This window comes from Chinchilla lanigera, unplaced genomic scaffold (genome assembly GCF_000276665.1).
Source record: "Chinchilla lanigera isolate Chin_1 unplaced genomic scaffold, ChiLan1.0 scaffold00005, whole genome shotgun sequence".
Lineage (NCBI taxonomy): Eukaryota > Metazoa > Chordata > Mammalia > Rodentia > Chinchillidae > Chinchilla > Chinchilla lanigera.
Genome location: NW_004955406.1, coordinates 43,081,837 through 43,102,552, shown reverse-complemented (window position 1 = coordinate 43,102,552; position 20,716 = coordinate 43,081,837). Strand labels below are relative to the sequence as shown.

At 49.0% G+C, this 20,716-nt stretch overlaps 1 long non-coding RNA gene across 1 annotated transcript; it reads left to right on the top strand.

Annotated features, from left to right (window-relative positions):
• Positions 1 to 529: 529 nt before the first annotated feature.
• LOC102007508 lies at positions 530 to 19,942 on the top strand. The gene is made up of 4 exons (XR_001230800.1): positions 530 to 659; positions 4,657 to 4,746; positions 13,789 to 13,920; positions 18,940 to 19,942. It is a non-coding gene; the product is annotated as an uncharacterized LOC102007508 (long non-coding RNA).
• The last annotated feature ends 774 nt before the right edge of the window (positions 19,943 to 20,716 follow it).

The following is a 20,716-nucleotide window of genomic DNA, read 5'->3' as shown; positions in this document are numbered from 1 at the left end:
GAGCGCGCGGGGTCGGCGGCTGCCCAGACAGGTGGTTGGGGCGCGCCCGGCGCGCCGGGTCGGGGTGTCCGCGCGTTCTGCTGCGTGTGTCTTCGGGGGCGGAGGTGCGCGGGGTGGGGGAGACGGGAAGGCCGAGAGCGGCAGGTGCCGGGCAGGAGATTCCCCGGGCTCGGCTCCGCGTCCCGCAGCCCCAGAATCAATAAAGTGGGTGCGGCGGTGCGGTGGAGGAGTTTGATGGGGAACTGGCCCCGAACTCCCCCACGCTGGCTGCCTGGCCCGAGGGCGCCTAGGGTTCTGACCCCTTGCCCGGCTAGGGTGGGGTCGGGTGGGGGATGGAGGCCACTGCGGAGGAAGCTGGGGCAACTGAGGCAGCTGCTGGGGCAGCGAGCCAGGTGGGGGGTGAGTTGGCCAAGAAACAGTGGGGTGGGGCTGCAGGGAAATACGGGGTCCACTTAGAACCTTTTCCTTCCAGCTTTGTTCGCAACCCTAGACCAGAATTTAGGATTTGGTATTTGCGAAATGTGCTTATTGTTTTTTTCTCTTTCCCTTTCGGTTTGTTTTGTTTTTTAGAGGAGCAGCAAATGACAGAGCAGAGGGACAGCGGGCCCAGCCAATCCTAGAGCGGCTGCAACACTTGTTCCCCAGACAGGCGCGTTCTGGTAGGAGGACAGAGGAGGGGGCTCTGGCCATCGCCCTTCCCCTGCCCGGGACCCCCTCCACCCCGTGGGAAGGGCCTCCCGGTGGTGGTGGTGCTGCACCCCTCCCTCTGCCCAGCTTGGGAAGAACGCAAAGCAGGCAAGACCCTCCATGCCCTCCGGGGTGGACACAGCAGGTACAGACAGGGCTGAGGCAGCTGGGGCCTGACACTTTCTGGGCACCAGTGACAAGAGGGCTGTACTTCCTGCTCCTCGGGTTTGTTTCCACCCCTGGCCTGTCCCTGGCACTCGCTGTGTCTCTGTGCTTATTGGTGCCACCATGTTATATAACACTTATATAATCTCCCGGGCGAGGGCTCTGTCTCTTCTCGGGTCATGCAGACGCTATGTCCATGTGGGAGGCAGGATCTATGCGAGCCTGGGGGCCGACCTGCTCCCCGACCCGGCCTGGCCCCTGGTCCTGATCCCAGGCATCGAGAGGGGGCTGGGAGGACCCAGGCCCGTTCTACACCGGCTGCCTGGGGCTGAGAGAGAGGTGGGCTGGAGTCTTTCTCCCTGCTCCTCCCTTTCTTTCCCCTCGGCAGGGGCCCACGTGGTAGAGTGGATGCCATTCTTGTCTTTTGAGGCCAGTTGTTGGCGTGGCAGGTGGGTGTGGTGAGACGACCTGCAAGGTATGGCAGGCAGTAGAATGCATGGCACAACTGTCTGGGTAAAGGGAGAGAAATGAGTTCTGCCCTTGGGATTTGGGGCAACAGAGACAGGAGCATGGTGGTTACATTATAAGAAATTTGGAGCAGGCCTAGGGGTAGGTGGTCAGGGAAGGGTGTGCAGGGAAGTGGATCAGACAGCAAAGATAAACATGGTGTTCTTTTACTGTACTCTCCACTGGGCTGTCCCTGGTTACCAGGGCAACAGAAGCAGTGATGAAAATCATGCCTTTCCTTCAGTGGAAAAATCTGGCTCCTCCCCCTGCCTCTTCCTTCTCTGATCGCCTGCGACCCATGGGGAGGATGATGCTCCCAGGGATTGGAGACCCCCATATATCCCTTTTATGCCACCCTTGCCTGGTTTTATCACCTGTTCCTTTTCTGCATGCATGTGTCCCCCAGAGCTTGGCAGTCGGCAGTTGCGTAGGAGTTGGAGTAGATGGGGGCAGGGTGTGGACGTCATCGCAGGGCAGGGTGAGCAGAGCGTGGGCAGAGATGTGGATGCAGGGATGGCTGGTGCAGAGGAGGGTCAGGCATAGATGGGTTTGGCAGCGCTGAGAGCTCGCTCTATGGTGGTAGGAGCTGAGGGTGGGAAGGGTAAGCGACTTGGAGCTCCGACACCATAGGAACAAGGAAAGCTGAGGTTTCTTGAGTGTTCCTGACTCATGGTGAAAGTAGGATTCATCCCTTCAGGGTTTGGCGCAGTATGCTAGTGAGGGTCTGGGAACCGGGGAGCCAGAGAGGGTAAGAGTGGGCCTTGGCCTGGAGGATGTGGTGGTGGGTGGCAGGGAGATGAGGGTATGGAGGAAGATCTGGCATTGCTATAAGCCTGGCATCCGGGGCCCGAAGCAGAACTGGCAGTGTATCAGATTGGAGGTGAGGGTTAGGGTGGAGCCTGTGCTTGTAGAGAGAAAAGAGGGGCCTGTAGTTCAGAGAGGCTCTGCAGTGGACCGGACAGACGTGGGGGAGAGAAGGTGCTGGAGTTGTGAGCCTTCGGGATTGATGCAGTAGGGAAACCAGCATCTAGACTGGTTTGAGAGAATCCTGTCTGATTGCTTTAGGTGTGCTCCCTCCAAGATGTGGAAGGGATGCAAAGGTGTATGGCAGGCAGATGTGTGCAGTAGAAGGCCGTTCTGAGCAGTAATCTGGACGCTGCTGGATTACGCAGCTGAAAGTTTCACAGTGGTTGTGGTGGTGGGGTGATAGGTCCCAGGGCTTAGGACTGCATGCCTTCTGTTTGTTTATTATCCCAGGGCTCACCTGGACTCCTGGACTGGTTCTGCCAACCATCCACATCTTTTGTCAAACCATATCTTTTCTTGAAGTTCAAATTTGAGCTTACGTATTTTTCTGCTCTGTGATCTTGGGCATGCTACTTTCTTTTCAGGCCTTACTGTCCACTCTAAGGGGTCTAGTTTCTCAGAGTCTAAAGCTCTCAGATTTGGTATCTATAACTTTTTCCACCTTTGCTCAGGTTTCTGACCCCGGCCAGGCTTTTGGAACAAGCAGCTTGGATTTCTTTAGTGCCTTGTAAGGGGGAGTAGCAGGGATCGTGCCCTGCACCCCAGAATAGGCCCAGTCTCTGGAGTGGGTGAGAGTCTTCAGGTATGTGATAACCTCTGTTCCTCTTTGGAGCATGAAAACAGTAGAAGAGCAAGTTGACCAGAACTTGGCAAACTATGGCCCATGGCCAGATGCCTGTTTTTAAATAAAGCTTTATTGGAACATAGACATGTCCACTGTTCATGTATTATGTGTGGCTGGTTTCATGCTACAGTGGCATAGTTGAGTAGTTGGAACAGAGGTTGTATGACCTGCAAGTTTAAATAATTTATCATTTTGTTCATTAGGGTATGAAAGATACTGGGTGTGGTGGCTCATGCTTAGAATCCCAGCACTCTGGGAGGCTGAGGCAAGAGTACCGCAAATTCACACCCATCCTGGACAACTTGGGGATTTAAGTGAGACTGTCTCAAAATGGAAATAAATAAATACATAAAAAAGGGCTAGGGATGTAGCTCAGTGTGAAGACCCGGGGTCCAATCCTCAACATCATACAGATACACAGACACGTGAGCACGCTTGTGCACACACACAAATATAGAAGTTGCCTATCACTGCTACAGTGCTTGGATCTCAGCTAGGGATACCCCCTATGACTGTGCCAGATCACCAGCGTTCTTGGTGATTCTGCACTGGGCCTGCCTTCGTGAAGCCATGAGAGATACCTGGCATTTAAGATGGTAGATTATTAGTCAGCCTCAGAAATGGTAATGCTGATTCTGGGAAACTGCTTTCATTTTCGGCCCTTTTTCTGGAGGCAGGAGGACTCCCATCTTGTGTCTGAGCTAGGAGCCCTCAGTTCCTGAGCAGGGCTGGGTTGTGGCTGAGGTCTGACAAGCTGCCCTTCCTGAGCTCCTGATTTCCCACACTTGCGCAGCAGAGGTTGGATGGACCCAAGCTAGCCCCAGGACAGGAGCAGGCAGTGCCAACCCTGAGGCATATTTCTTTCCACAATCCCTGTTTTGCCACTTCTGACCTCCCTGTCCCCTTTCATGCTGAGGCACTGAGGGTGCCCCTGCAGAAACTGCCTGCAGCCGGCCTGGTGCATCTTCCTGAATCCGGCCGTCCTCCGTGCTCCCAGAACCGGGTTTGGAGTGCTTGGTGCATGTGTCTGTGTCGGCTTGGGACTGGAAGCAGTATTCCTCTTGGAATCAGTATCCCACCTTTGTGGGCACCTAGGGCCCCTTGAAGAGCTGGTCCTTGTGCTGGTTTCTTGGCGGAATTCCTGGCTGGGACCAGGGCTGACGTGACGTTCTTGCCTCTGCAAAACAAGGGTAGCGCAGCAGTCAGGCCGCTCCATGCAGGGCTGAGATAGGAAGTGAAAGACGTCAGTGGCGTGGCGAGAGGAAGCCACATGCTCAGAGCAGCAGGGGACGGGCGGGGACTGAGGTTTATCCCCACTGCAGCTGGAAGAGTGAAGGGAGGAGGCTGTCAGGAGGAGGAGGGACCAGACGATCCAGAATAGCAAAGAGACAGAAGCCAAGCACACCCACAGCTGCTTTTAGCTGGTCATAGCAAGCCTGGGTCTGGGAGCCTTCCTTCCTTCCTTCCTACCTCGGCGACACACAGTCCCAGAGGCTGGCTCTGTCTGTTCATCACAGAGCTTCTCGTCTGAAAGCCTTTTCAGCTGCCTTTCATTTGGAGGGTTTAGGGTGACTGCATCCGACGTGGGCTTCAACTACTGCTGAGACCAGCGCACAGACTTGAGAGTCATTCATTTTTCTTGCCAGGTATTTGTTAAGGATCTGTCACGTGTTGGGCACTGCATGAAGTCCTGAGGACACAGAGGCGGATACAGGAGTCACACCATGGTCTGGAAGGTCTGTGGACATTTGAGCCTATTTTAATTTCATATGCACTAGGTCACGTGCCTCAGGAGAGCAGGTCTATGTCTTATTTGTGTCTGTCACTGTACAAGGCACACAGTAGGCACACAGATTTTATGTTGTTTGTCTTGGAAATGTGCAGGGGGCTCTGAGTAGGTGTCTTAGTCACGTTACTCATCACAGGGACACAATATCCCCACTCACAGCTTATGGGAGGAAACGTTTATCTCGGCTCAAGGTTTCAGCCTGTGGTCACTCAGCTTGCAGGCAGAAAGGAATCACAGAGGGGTACAGCGGAAGAAAGCTACTCACATCATGGGAGTCTGGAAGCAGAGAGCAGAGGAAGGAGCCAGAGAGGGGGCTGTGACTTCCATGCCATGCCCCCAGGGGACCCAGTGCCTCCCGCCGGACCCTACCTCCTGGTGGTAAATCAGCTGTGAAGGCAACAGTGGATTAATCCACTGAGGAGCACAGCACCCCGTGATCAGTTGCCTTTCAGGAAGAGAAGAGCTCACAGCAGCAAGAGCGACTAATTCAAGGGGGAAGTGGACATAATGGGATCCACAGGGAAAGTGACCACCTTTAAAGAAAAGAGGACCGAGAAGGGTCAGGGCGGTGTGCACCTGAAAGAGGCCATTGGTGTTAGTGCCAAGAGCAAGGAGAGGTGTGACCTGGTACCCGGGGACACCAGTGCCATCAAGGATAGCAAGGGACCGGAGAGACAAGGAGGATCCAGCCACGGTGGGGGGAGGGGGTGAGAGGGGCAGTGGAAGGCAAGGTGGGCAGACAGAAGCATCTTGAGGCCCAGGGTGGAAGCAGACACAAAGCTTGTGAATACCCGATGGGCATGGTGACAGGGAAGACAAGACACTTGGCCCTGTGCTGCAGGTTTCTGTAGAAATGAATGTATCCCAAAAATGTATCCCTGTATGACCAAAAATACCACTCGGTTATTTTCCTCTGGCAGGGCAAAGGTAAGAAAATTAACTGTGGATTGACATTATGGTTACTCTTCTTAAAATTTCTACTGTGGAAACTTCCTTAGGTTTGTGAAGGTAGAGAGTTACGTCTAGCACCAGTCTCTCAGCCCGTGGCCTTTTCTCATCTCACGTATAGTTCCACCCACTCAGTCCTTTCCCTCCTTGGGTTATTTTGCCATGGGTCTCAGGTGTGTAGCATTCCATGTATAAAGATATCGTTACGTATCTCCGCAGAATGATGCCTTTTAAAAACATGATCCCCTTGGTATTATCACACCTTGAAAAAGCATAGTCATTTCTAAATAACATTTGTAATCCAGTAGGTGTTTAAATTTCCTTGATGGTCTCATTAAAGAAAAAGCAAACTGTTGGTTTAAATCGGGCTACAAACAAAATCCATGTGTTTCATTTAGTCGATAAATCTTAAGGTCTCTTAATAAAAGATTGTGGACCTTCTTAGAGAATATGTTTTGCAATTCTGCATTTTAGCTTTACTTAGTTGCCCACCTCTGTCCCCAGCTGGCTGAAAGCAGTGGCTTTCCTGTTTTGTGGGAACGTTTTTATGATTTTGAGCATACTTCATTATCTCTATTGCCTTTATGATTTCATGTAACAAGTTGTGTATTCCTTCTCTTAAGAAGCATTTTTTTTTCCCATAGTACTTGGAACTGACTCTAGGGCCTTTGCCCTGAGCTATAGCCCTAGTTCTTTTAAAAATTTTGTTTAGAGACAGGGTCTCATTAAATTTCTAAGTTGCCCGGGCAGGGCTCAAACTTGCGAGCCTCCTGCTTCAGCCCCCAGGATGTTGGGATTACAGGTGTGTGCCCAGCCAGGCACCAAATCAAGACCCTACACATCAGCTGTGAAGACAGGCAGGGCCGGCTGACTATCACAGAGCCAGGGTAACCAGTTTTCCCGTGTGAGTTGTGTGACTGTGACCGTCATCTCTGTGATGGCTGATCTGCCACGTGGCAGGGGTTGGTGTTCATTTTCTCAGCCTGTCATTGTGGGTGGTTGATAACAGGTCTCCCACGAAGCCGGGTGTGGCTGGTGTGGCCAGCATGTCTCCAGCCTGTGTGCTAGCAGTGGCGCTACTTTGATGTTGTGTATGTCCTTTAACACTCTTGCACTTCAATGTATACAGGCCGGAGAGTTCAGATAGTGAGCTTACCTAAGATGGGTCACAGAGAGGCTAAATGAAAACACTGAAAGGGCATTCTAAATTGGTAAAGGGCTTGACGAGGGCCGAGTGGCACCATACATGTGCGCAGGTTGGATGTTCCTCGACTCTGGACTGCAGTTTGGATTGGGCCTTCTGTCTGCCCCGATTAAGCTCCTGGCAGCCACAGAGATGAAGGCCCCCTTCTTGGTTTGCTGTTTTTTGTAGAACTGCATGGTACTGGGTATCTATGCTGTTGCAGTAGCATAATCTAATGGTGAAATTCAGACCTGTCTTGCTGATAAAACTTTTAACTAATTTACATTTTCCTATGTCAACAGTGAGACTTTCGTTTGATCCCTCTGATGCTCTAAGTTTGAAAATGGTCCATGGCTCTTACTGTAATTTTTGTTCTTTTGAGTCAAATGCATCTGTGCTGCAGTTCCTAGGTTACTGTGTTGGAGTCCATCTCCTTTGTGATGCTGGGGATTGAACCCAGGCCCTCACACTGGACTGCATCCTTGGCTCCCTGCTTTATTTTTTATTTGCAGATAGGGTCTCTGTAATTTTCCTAGGATGGGTTTAAACTTGTCACACTCTAGCCAGAGCACTGGCAGGTGTCCACTGCTATGCTGAGCTTTTCTAAGTCCTTTATAAGAATATTAATCAGTAAAATTTGTTTTTAGACACAGAGACCTTTACTTCTCCTAGATCTTTTTTATATACTTAATGTAATAATACGTAGCATATTAGTATACCATGGTCACTGAAGTTAGTATTATTAGTATACTCTGGTCACTGAAGGCTATATGGTTTAGAGTTTGATGATATGTTTTGTTTTTCTTGTACTTAAATGGTCTTTAGTTATTTTCATACTTTCACATATCAGATAAAACTTCCGAACAGCTTCCTGTGTGTGTTTATAACTTACATACAGCAGTGCTGTACTAGTAATGTGTGTTGTGTTCATTTTCCTTCCTACATGAACCTTTGCTGGTCCAGTCAGAGGGCAGCCCCTGTCCTGTACTCAGGACATCGTCCCAGGATGCTCCCTGCTCCTTGCATAACCTACTGAGTCATTGCCCTGGCTGCTGGTGTTCTCATCACAAAAGAGCCACCTCTAGCCCCACCTGCCCCAGCCTCTGCCCCAAGAAGAGTCCTCCACCCTTGCTACCAACTTGGATGAAGTCCATGGTGAGCTCCTGCCAGTAGTCTGTTGTTGGTCGTCATCCTGGTGGCTCTTCAGTGGGGTTTGGCACACTGGGTCATGCTGTCTTCTTTGGAGCAGTTTTTCAGCTGGCCTCCTGGGTTTGCATGTCTGACTCCCCACCTGCTTCGTGGGTGGTTGCCTCTTGGATTCATGTCTCCCAGACCTCCGAATGTGAGAAGGCTGTGGAGCAACTCCCTGTGGCTCCCATCCTTTCCGTGGACCTCTCTCGGCTCATGGCTTTAAGTACCACATGGATGCATGGTGTCAAAACTTTGCTTTGGGTTAACCCTGGGAGGGGAACAGCACTGACCATGAGTTGATCGCTGTTGATTCTCAGTGATGGCTGTCTGGAAGTTTACTATACTATTCTCTTAGTTTACTTATGTTGGAAAGTTTTCTTAATGAAAATTGAAGAAAGTCTACATGCTGATGACCCCCAACTATATCTTTCCAACCCAGATCTCTCTTAGATTGTAGACCTGTGTCTGCAGCTGCCTATTTAACGTTTCAACGTTGATATTAATAGATGTCCGACGCTGAACATATGCAGAACAGAATTTCTTTGACTCACACAAGTTCTTCCTGAAGGCTTGCCATGCTGGTGATGGGAATGCATCTTCCAGGTGCTCATGCAAAACCCTTGGTCATACTTGGCTTATTTTCTTGTGGTCCTTTACTGCATCCATCAGTGCATCTTGTTCACTCCACTTGTATAATATATGCTCGTAGTCTGACCTCTTGGAACTGCTTCTGGTGCCTTCACCCTGGTCTGAGCCATTGGCATCTCTCACCTGCTTTTCCTTTACTCCTTGCAGGCTGGAATCCTCAGCAGGTAGAATGTTCCTGTGAAGCAGAAGTCCCATCATGGCCTGCTGTACTCAAACCCTACAGGGGCTGCTTCTCGCTCAGTAAAAGTTATGGGCCTTTCTGTGGTTCATGGGCCTCAATAGCTTGTATCAGCATCACCCAATATTAATATAACAGGAGAGGTTGGGGTGTAGCTCAGTGGTGGAGCAGTTGTCTAGCACACTTGAGGCTCTAGTTCCATATCTGGTGTCACCAAAGAAGAAAAAAGAAAAAAAGGGAATGCAACAGGAGCTGCACAGGCCATCCACATAGGTAATTTAAATTTTTCTGGTAAAGGAAAAGTGAAAAAACTGTTGAAATTAATTTTAATAATGCTTTTCATGTATGTTACTCAGCTTAGCATGTCAGAAATACTTTTGTTTCCCAGCTAGGTTGCACTGTTTTGTTTTGTGGTTTGCGTTAAGTCATGCTCATAGCCTGTCTCAGTTTGGACCCACTGGTTTCCTGTGCTCAGTGGCCTCCCCTGGCTGGTGGCCGCCATATTGAGTAATGCGGATCTATACGACCTGCTTCCAGTTTGCCTCAGTTCCTGAGCTCCTGCTGCTCTTCCCTTGGAGTTTTTTTTTTTTTTTTTTTTTCCCCAGCTTTACTGATCTTCTTACTGCTCCTCAGGAATACTTGGAATTTCTTGTTCTAGGACCTTTCATGTCAGGTTACTTCCATTTGGAATGGTTTTCCTTAAGATGGCCTCATGGCTGACTCTGTACGTCCTCTGGGCCTTTGCCTAGATGTTGTCTTTTCAGTGGGCTCACCGCTCCACCTGACATTCTCTAGCCTTGCCTGTATCTCTTCAGGCAGTGTTTGCATCTCTACCACTTAATGTACTGTATATTTCTTATTAGTATATTTTCTTTCTCTCCCCACTGAAATATGAGCTCTGTAAGAACAGTTATTTTTTGAATTAGTTTTGTCTCCTGCTGTATTCCAGAGCATAAAATAGTGCAGGCACATGTAACAGATGGAAAGAGGTTTGCTGAAGAATTAAATGAATGAATTATCGAGTGATTATAAGTAAGAACAGTATAATTGAGTGTGCTTTATTGTTTCAGAATATCTTGGTATTACTTAACAGTGTGAAGTTATTGCTCAAGTTAGTATATTTTGAAAGACCTCACAAAGATGCAAAGATCCTTATGGTAGAAAAACATCCTATATTATACTGCCTAGATCTTGATTCTTGCTTTTTATAGTCACATCTACAAGTCTCTGTGGATTTTTTGTTGAAATTTAGCTAAGACATTTCAGTTTGCCTGATGGCAGTTAGTTGTTCTTACAAACTCATCAGAAAATTTTGTATATTTGTATATGTTTAATAAATAGGTTCAAGACACCATTTTGGGAGATTTTAAAAATAAGTTTGGATATTCTCATTTGAGTGTGTGTATAGATAGGAGATTTCAGAGATGACGTCACTACATAGAAATCGGCAGCATAATCACATAATGGTGCAAATGATTTCTGAGAGCCTGTTTTTTTTTTTTTTTGAGGGGGGTGGCAGGAATAAAACTCAGGACCTTGTACTTGCCAGGCAGGCACTTGCGCCACTAGGCTGTCTCCCCGGCTCCCTGACAGCCTGTTTTTAAAATGCTTTTTCAATGAATAATGGCTTTCTGAGCCACTTGAAAATTATATCTTCAACTTAAAAAGACACATTAAATACTTGTTTGAAAAGTATTTGGGAAGTAGCATTTTACTGATAGGCTTTCATTACATAAGAGGTCAGCAGACTTTGAAATACTTGCTTGAAGGTATGAAATACTTAATTGAAAGTGTGATTCCTGTTTAGCTTAGGCAGTGCTCTTCCTACTTTGCCATGAGGTAATCAGGGACAGCGTGGCCAGGTGATTCTCAGGCCCCACCCCCTCATTACTAAGGACGTTTATTTGTTGTATTGAAGATGGTGTCTTTATCTGGGCCCATGGATGCTGTGAAGTGACATGGCCCACCGGTCCACATGTTGACCTCCTGCTCAGACCAAGCATCCCCTAACCTAAATGACAGCGACCACCCCACACAAAGTAAGGAGCATATGTATCATGTATTAAGTAATAGTGCGGCTTAATCTCTTATTTTTAAATAAAAAGACATTCTAAATCTCCTTCATCTTCATGGATCTTCTTATGCATACCAGAGCAGAGTCTCTTCTCTCCGAAGCTTGCCTCCCTAGCCAGCCTTTGGTCTGCTTGAGGGTTGTGGAACATAGTGCTTGACAGAGCTGCGTGTCACCAGTACTTGCTGGCCCATAGTTCTGGAGAATAGATCCATTCTCTGACCCCAGTAACATAAAGCTGCATTTCTTAGACAAGGAAGTAGAGTAGCCAGATTTCTTTAGTAGCTGCCAAAGCCATTTGTGCAGCAGTGTTGAAGGCTTTTTCAACTTTAAGGAAGAGAGCACTGTGGTCTTGATGCTGGTGACTGTGCATCTTTCTGGTTCTTGCAGGTAACAAATGTGGTAGCTATTTGTCCACTGCCATGTTGTGATTTAGGAAATGGAAAGTACTGTGAAACTGAGTTGGCAAGATGCCGGGAGAACTGCCATGCAAGCTCCAGTAACTGACACTCTTGAAAACAAATGTGTTTCCATATAGGTATATAAGTGTGTGTGTGTGTGTGTGTGTGTGTGAACATATATGCAAATGTATGCACTTACATATTTTCAGTGACACACAGTAATTGTATGTATTTATTAGGGTACTGTGTGATATCGTGTATACAATGTATAGCTATCAGATCAGGGTAGTAGCTGTATTCATCACTTCATGTTTATCATTTCTTTGTGTTGAGAACATTTAAACTCCTGTTAGCTATTTTGAAATAGACAATGAGTGGTTGTCAGCTGTAGTTATTCTGCAGCACTATAGAACATTGGAAATAACCCTTCTCATCCCACTGCACCCTTGTAACCATTCACCATCATCTCTCCACCCACCCTCACACGTGCCTATCCCAGCTTCCAGTGCTCACTACTTTATTCTTTACTTCTGAGGGGTCAGCTTTCCAGCTTCCACATATAGATGAGCACATGTGGTATGTGTCTCTGTGCCTGACTTATATCATTACCATAACATCCTCCAGTTTTCTCTGTGCTGCTGCAAATGGCAGGAGGGTGGACTAGTACTGCGTCGAGTGTGTACCATGTTCTCCTCATGCAGTCAGCAGTGGATTCTAGGCAGGCTCCCTATCGAGACTGTTGTGATCACCACTGCAGTAAGCATGTGTGTGCAGATGTCTCTTCATCATACTGATCTCAGTGCCTGTGGCTGTGATGCTCAAGAGGTGGGTTGCTGGCTCATACGGTACTCTAGTCCTGTTTCTGGTTTTTTTGAGGAACGTCAGTACTGCTTTCCAAAAGGATGTACTAATTTACATTCCCACCCACAGCATGTGAGACTTCCCCTCTCTCTACATTCACTTCAATGTTTTTCTTTCTTTTTTTTCTTCAGTACTAGGGATTGAACTCATGGATTGAACCCTGATAGCACAAGTTGCATACACCATGGTAGGCAAGTGTTCTATCATTGAGCTACATTTGCAACCCTTTCTGTTTTTTGTTTTGAGACAGGGTCTCACTAAGTTGCCAAGGATGGCCTTGAATTTGCCATCCCCTGGCCTGTTTGCTGAGTAGCTGGGATCACAGGCATGCACCATGCTATACTGGTTCTTTGTTGTTTTGTTAATAACCCTTCTAACTGGGGTAAGGGAATATGTCACTGTGGTTTTGATTTGCACTTCCCTGATGGTTAATGTTGTTGAACATTATCTTACATGGTTGATCATTTCTTTAAATAAGTGTTTGTTCAGGTCATCTGCCCATTTTTAAATCAGGTTATCCTTTCTTTTTCTTCTGTTGAGCTGTTCACTTTCCTTTTGTGTTCTGGATATTGATTCCTTGTTGGATGAATAATTTGCAAAATATTTTCTCCCATTTTGCAGGTTGTCTGTTCCCTCTGATACTTCCTTTGCTGTGCAGAAGCTTTTAGTTTATCTTCACGCCACCTCTTGTTTTGTGGCTTCTGTCTCTACACTGAACGCTCAGAGTATTTGTGCAGACAGTCGAGAAGCACACTTCTCCTCTACCTTGCTAGTGCAGGAGCCAGGAGGGCTGGGTACATACATACAGTTGGAGTTGTTTTGTCCGTGGCTGTGACCAGAAGTGCAGTTTAAAAGCTGAGTAACCAGAAGAGCTGTAAGCTGTGGCTGGGGAACAGAGATGCTCTGTGCTTCCTGCTTCAGCAGGGACAAGTCTCCTGGTACCCTGGAGCCTGCATCACTGAACAGAGCCTGTCCCTCATGCACTGTCTGCCACCCAGGCCAGGGCTGACCCATCAATATCTGTGCACTCTTTGACTGATGTCCTGTGTCCGTTTCTCTGTTTGCATGTGGTGGGTTTGGGAAGGGAAAGAAAGGAAGGAAAAAGTGGGAGAGAAAGATACTTTTACCTACAGTCGGGGTTAAAGCAGGAAAGCATGTGACAGTGTTGTGGTAGCCAGAAGCGGGTGGGCATGGAGTGGAGGTGTCTCTTGAATACCAGAAGCTCTCGTGTACGCTGTCTGTGGCTGGTTCGCCAGAGCCCAGTTGGTGCTGTGTCCCATCAAGTGCTTTGTAAGTATGCGTTTGTTAATAAGTGGGTGTCCTGGGATAGGCAGGGCTTCACCTAGAAGTGCAATCCTGGACCCAGAGGGGAGGAGGGAGTGACTTGTTGGGATGGGGAGGCTGGCATGCTTCTGCTCAGAGAGGGCAGATGTGGTAGGGGCTGTGCATGGGGAGAGGCTGTGGGAGGCTTGGACCAGTCTCATTGTCTCTTAACCCCTTTGGGGCAGGTTCTCCCTAGGGTGGCATGGAAGCTGTCAGCTCTGGGGAAACCGTGACAGCGCAAGTTGGTGTACGCCGAGGAGCAGTCCCAGGTCCACTCAGAAACCCTGCAGGAGGCCAGCTAACCACATCAGACTGCAGTAAGACACTTCTTTCTCCTGGGGTCTTGGGGAGTTGACTGAGTGAGGCATTCTGGGCTTGGAGGACACTGATAAGAGCGGCACGTTGGTGGCTGAGAGCTTGGAGGTCATTGAGAGTGGCTGTCTCTGCCTGGGAGGGAACCGAGTGAGATGGCACCTTCTTTCTTCACCAAAGGACACAAAAATTTACTTGTGGAAAAACCTTGACAATTAACCTTTAAAACCAAAGCAATTCAGAGTATCGAGTGCTTGTGATTTTTCCTGTGATGTTTCCAACTTTGATACGCAGCCAGGCAGTAATTACAGATGGGAAGAGGCCTTAGGCTGCATTTCTGAGGACAGCGGATGCGGAAAGGAATGATTAGGGTTTCCTATTGCTGTGGTCCAGGGTTTGGAGAATTCCTTAGCCCTTATGGCCCATCAGGGTGGGCTGTCTGGAGGAGCAGGTGACAAGATTTCACAGGTCTCTTGGAAAGGCAGGAAGATGGGGCTAAAGTTAGTTTAAAGTTGGATTCTTTTTTCCTGTTGTCAAAAAAATTCCTATGAAAACAGTCTCTCTAGCATCAGGTAAAAACTTACTCCCTTACCTTATGGCCTCTTGGTTTGTAGCGGATGTGATCTGCACTTGGGCTGTTGGAAGGAAAAGCACCGGGTGGACAGTGCAGGGTCAGCCCTTCGGCTGTTGTGTTCCTAGCTGTGTGCAGGTAGTGGGTGCTGGACAGGGTGGTGTGGCAGCTCTCTCCCCTGGGGAACCATTCTGGTCCAGCGCCAATGCTCCACTGGGGTGCAGGAGGAGAGCATGTGGACCCTGTGTCCTGAGACAGGCAGTGGTCAGATGGAAAGACCTGGAGGCATGTGGCTGGGGAAGCGCTTGGTGGCTGAGGTGCTGGTGAAATCAGTGTCATGGAAGACCAGCCTGAAAAATGCAAGGGGTTGTATTACAGAGACTATCTGATTGCACAGTAGGTGATAAAGATGTGTATTCTTGCATGAAACTTCCTCTTACATATGAGGAAGACAGAGAGAAACATGTACAAAGGCACATATATGTGTGTGAAGGGGCACTATGTAAAATTCATGTTTATTTATTTGCTTACATATTTTTGCGATACTGGGGATTTAATTCAAGCCCTTCACTTTGAGCTGTGTCCCCAACCCCTTTTACTTTTTACTTTGAGACAGGGTCTTGCACAGTTGCTAAGCTGCCCAGGTGAGGTTTGAGCTTGAGGTCCTCCTATCCCTGCCTACAGATGTGCACCACAAGGCCCAGCCATCACATGTATTTCTTGCTGTGGGTCTGGGTCCAGAATGTGGGAGAAACATCCAGTGAGGATTTCTTTGTTCTTCACTTGGACAGTGGGTTCTGGCTGCTTTACCAAGGCCATCTCCGTGGAGACAGGTGTGGGGAAAGGGTGTTTTTTCACAGCATGGCCAGAGTCGGGCTCTCTCAGCATGAAACAGGCTGTCGGTGGTGCTTGCCTGCCCCTGGCATTGCTGGCTGCAGAGGGCCAGAGAGCAGGGCCTACACAGGTTCAGCAGGGTGAGGAGCAAAGGCCGCCCCCACCCTGTCGCCCTGGGGAGTGGTTCCCCCGAGTGTGGTGTACCCAGCCCCTTCCCACTCCTCTTGGGTCCTGGCTTCTTAGCCGTTTCCCTGCTTTTTACATGTGATTTATCTTTTAGCAGGAGACCTTTGCCACATAGTGCGGGCAGGGCAGGGCGAAGAAGGCCGTCCTGACTGGCTTGCGCTGCCTCTGGTTTCCTGTTTCTCAGGTTCTGTGGGCAGGGAGGTCAGAGTTCACCCAGAGTCCTGGTGGGTCTCGGGGAGCTGGCTGCCCTCCGTGGTAATTTCCCCAGTGCTCTGTCCTGCAGAGGAGGAGCCTTCCTCCACTCTCGTAGCTGCTTCTCTTCTCCCAGCAGCACCGCTGGCCTGCAGAGTGCTGACCCACTTGTCCTACCTCCATAGAGGTTTAAATTAGGACCTTTAATCTGTAAGAGGCTTACAGCTTGTTGGTTGGCCAGCTGCTTTGGTCTCCATGTGGGCAGAGCTGGGCTTTGCCTGGTTGCTGTCAGGTTTGGGAAGTCTTAGGGGTCAGTGGGTTCGTGGCAGGAGCTGTAGTCCTGGGGAGATGATCAGCAGGGTCTCTTGTGATGGCACGGGTGGTGGCACATCCTTGTGCTGGCATGGAAGCATGTAGTACCGTGGCCTTGGGTGCTGGCCCTGCTTCCCTGGACCCTGGAGCTGGATCCTTGCCTGTGTAGTTAGCTCTGCGGCTCAACATGTGTTTTCATCCCGCAAATATCAGTGCAGAATTGTGTGCACAGACCAGTATGGTAAGGAGCGCAAAGGAGCAGGAGAACCTCGCCCTCCCTCAGGGCATGTACTGTTGCTTGCGTATGTTTAAATGTTCATTCAGGCACCTAACGTTCAGAGTACCAAGTGTGAAGTTCTAAAGTAAGGCGTGCAGTGATGTGTAGTCAGGGAGGGAGCCCTGAGTGGTCAGAGTTGGGCCTTGGCTATTAAGATTTAGGGAGGTGGGGGAAGGGGAAGAGAAGAAAAGTGGGGGAATGGATCATGGAGGTGGGAGAACGGGCGGGGTCCTGCCGATGGCCCATGACGTCCTGAAAGTCTGTGCAGTCCTAGACTTTGCTTGGTGTTGACCGAGCACTAAGGTTTCTCCTTCCGTCCTTTTTGATTGTGTGCGCACTCACTGCATGCTTACCTGAGGATTGTCTCCGTACTGCTTCACACGGCCCTGTGACAGGCGCTCTGGTTTAGGTGCACTTTCTAGTGGGTGAAGTAAGGCGTATAAATGTGCGAGGAAGTGGTTGGCCAGAGTCTTGAAGCAGAACTCTGTGAAAGCAGAAGCCCGACTCTTGAGCCCCTCCTACTTTGTGTGCACTTTGGAGTCAGCTGGGATCTTTGACACTTCGCAGCCTTTGGGGCAGAAGGCTCATGGGCCTCCGATGTCTGGGAGCCCCAGGCGATTCCAGCACGCAGCCAGGTCTAGGAACCACGACTTCCCCTCCGTTTTAGGGCTTTGGAATATTTGACCGAATACCTCTCTATCTCTGATTATCCAGAATGCTGCAGAGGCGCTGTCTGTCCTCGGTGTGCCTGTCCATCAACCCCCATGCCAGGTGGCACCTGAGGGAGCAAGAGCCCTCGCACCCCAAACTCTTTGTCTCCCTGAGTGTGGAACCTGGATGTGGAGAAGTGGGCAGAAGGCGGGTGACAGTCATGGATCAGTGCTCCTTTTCCCACGGGTCCCACCTTGAGGGCAGAGCCTCCTAGAGCCTGGGAGACCTCTGACTGCAGAGTTTCACATCTTCGGCCCCCTCAGGCCCCTGACTTCAGCAGGGAAGGGAGAGGGTCACTCGAGGGCAGATCTCTTCTCCACAAGTCCTGTTCCTGTCTGTCTGTCCCCGGCTGAACCTGAAATGGACACGAAGAGCAGTGTCCTTTGGGTGGCTGGGAACAGCACTAAATTTAGCAAAACTGTAGCTGATGGGGGGCCGGCCAGAGCGAGCCAAACCCAGCCTCGGGTGGACTAGATTTATAGTCAGCAATGCAGTCAGTGTCGTCTCTGCTTGGGCAAGTTCGAGGTTACACAGGATCTTTCCGCTTCCAAAGCTGGAAGCCAGTAGGCCTGTCCCAGAGCCTTCCTGGCTCTGCCCCTTGTAGACTTGGAGGCTCCACCCACACCATCATCCCACTGCCTGTCCCTCCTTCGTGTGCCTGCAATTCTCAGTCTGAATCTTTACCTTGAGCTAAGGATTCTTTCTTGCTCTTGGCTGGTGTTGCCACTCTTGACTCCCAAAGCGCTGGAGGGCTGGACTTGGAGCTTTGGCAGGTTTTTTTTGTTTGTTTGCTTGGTAGCTGGCATTTTGGTCAAGGTGGCTGAGTCAGGGAAAGGGAAGAGCTAGGATGGTTAGTTGAGCCAGGTTTTTCAGGACTGAGATGTACTTTGTACCTCTCAGAGATGTAGCCAGGTAGACAGTGGTTTCTGCTCGGCACCTGAAGTGACTTCGGGTGGGGTTGAGTAACCATGAGACTCTGCGCCAGCTAAGCCTTGTGAGAGGTAGGTTTTGTGGGGTGGGAGAGTGGAGGTCTGTGGGTGATAGAGCACCTGTCTTTTCCTCTAGGACTTCCTCCTGCCAGTACTCAGATCTGATGCGGATCACCTGCCTGGGGACTTCTGCCTTCTTAGTGTCCCTAGGAGACAATGACCAGCTAAATTTTCTTTATCCTTTCCTTTAAGCGGATGATTATAGTGTTAGGCTAGCTCCTTATAGTGTTTCTAGAGGGGACAACCAAGAACAAATTTGTACCCCCAGCCCCTGCCCCTGTCTTCAGCAAATATTTAGAAATATCTGCAGTCATTTCTTATTGTCACAAAAGGGCAGCAAGAAGTGTTACGGGTATGTATAAGACCAGATGCACCATTAAGTATCGATACACAGAACAGCCTTTGCCACAGCAGAGTTACTTAGTCCAGATACTAGCCTTGCAGAGGTTACAGCCTTGGTAGAGGGGCACAGTTCTGTAAAAACAGCCTGAGAGTTCGTCTCGTCAGCTGTGTGCTTCTGTTGGCGATGACTGGAGGCTGGAGACTATCTAGCCTCTGTCTTTTGCTCTTGTTCCTTGCCCCCGTCAGCCTTTAACAGAAGACTTGTTAGCAAAATACTTCAGTGTCTTACAGTAACCGTGTTTAGGAATCGGGTCACCAATCTCTCACAGATCTCATGATAAGGCCTTGTATGGATTCTTACCCTTTAAGCACGTATGTGTCTTTATGCAGTTGTGTTCCTGGTGCACCAAAACAGGCTTCAGCTTTTGATGTATTTAGGTGCTGATACCTTTAAATGAACTGTAAGGTCATCAGAGAAGCCATTGCAAGCAGCCCTCATGTGGGAATGATGGGAGTCTAGCCTGGAGCTGTTTTTCTTTACTCTGTAGCTGAAGTGTTTGCTCTGCCTTGCAGAACGGAGTTCTGCTTGCTAAAGTTCTCTTAAATGCAGGAAACACATACTCATTGCCCTGGAGAACATGATATTGCTTCCAAGATAAAAGACTCAACCTGTTGCCAGATATCTCAGCCGCCTGGTGCAGCTCTCATCTGCCAGCACCTCCTCCTGCAATTGGCAAGGCTGCTTCCAGCTAGAACAGGGGGATGAAGAGTCTTCAAAGCACGGATCTTTGCTCGCCATAGATGGTTGTAGTGGTTAGTGCAGAATGTCATCTTGATCAACTTTGGGATCCACCAGGGTAATTAGGGGAAAACACCTCTGGGTATGTGTGGGTGGGTCATGAATGCATGGCCTTGCAGTCTGTGTCTAGTCCTTTGCCCCTTCTGATCTGACAGTGTTCCCATGCTCTGCTTTCTGGCTGCCATGAACTAAGCAGCTTTACTCTGGAGCAAGCCTTCCACCATGGTGTTTCTGCCCTGGAGCCAGCCAGCCATGGACTGAATTTCCCTAAAACGTGAGCCACATTAACCTCTCTTCCTTTAAAGTGTGAGTGTTGGGGGTTGTGTCCACTAAGAGGAAGCTGACTAACACAGTAGTGAAGGGAGGGGAGCTATGTATGGATTCTAGAATATGCTGATTTTTCAAACTTGAGTGCAGGTTTCAAGGTGCTTTCCATCTGACCTCACTGCCTAGCCTCTTTAATTGTGATGCCATAGAGTGAGGTTGTCATTGTATGACTCCGGAAAAGAAGACCTAATGAGCGTGGTAGGGAGGAGTTGGGCAGGGCAGAAGGCAAGGTAAGGCCAGGCATCCTGGGAGCTGTGCCCACATTTTCCTGGGGCTCAACAGGCATCTCTGCCTCCAGTTTGATTCTTGATGTTCTTCCCTCTGTCCCATATACTTGTTCAGTTTCTCTACTTTGGGGAGAGGCAGATACATTTTTTTTGGATAAACTCAAATTACATAATTAAGAAGACACATCTACTTAGAATAAGCATTTGCAAATGATGTTGAGATGCCCTTTTAAAAAATGTTTCCCTCTGTTAGTGGGAGTCACTGGGGAATAGATTATTATTTGGCAAATTCTTGATGTTCTAGTTCAGGTTCACTGCCTCCCTTCTCATGCAGGTGACTCAGATGATGCCTGAGGCTTAGTAGCCAGGTTCTAGATTACCACTGTTTTAGCTAGCAGCTGGGGCCACTGAACCCAAAAGCCTGGAAGGTTCTGTCCAGTCATGGTAAATATTTGAATGGATCAAGGGGGTGAGTGTGTATATATTTAGAAATTACACCCAATAGACAAAGGACCTCCGGGTAAACCTGTCTTGCTTATCCCTGGCATGAGGCAGAGCACACCCAAGGTTACATCCTCTGCTGTGTGATCCACTGAAGCCACTTCCTTCTGCATCCAGGGCTGCCCACGCCCAGCCACAGTTTCCTGCCACGGGGTCAGGAAGTTCAGGTCATCCCTCTCGGGACCCCTTGGTGACTTATGCTCCTCTGTCAGCATTCCATGTTCTTTTGCCTCTGCCCCAGAGTCCCTCGCTGGTTACCGTCCTGTTCCTAGACCCTGGCTTCTTCGTGGACTCAGTTTCCAGGCTGGAGTTCCTCCGTGTTTTGGCGGCCACTGGAAATTTAAGCCCAATACATTTTCAGATCCCTTCTCACAGAACTAAGGCTGGAAAAATTCACTTTGGAGTTTTGAAAACATGTACTTCTTGGATATGATATTGAAGTTTTAATATTGCTACCATTTATTAAAATGCATAGGAAAATACCCCAGAATGTGTATATGTCTTTCAGATTTCACAGGCAAGGGTTGAAGGTG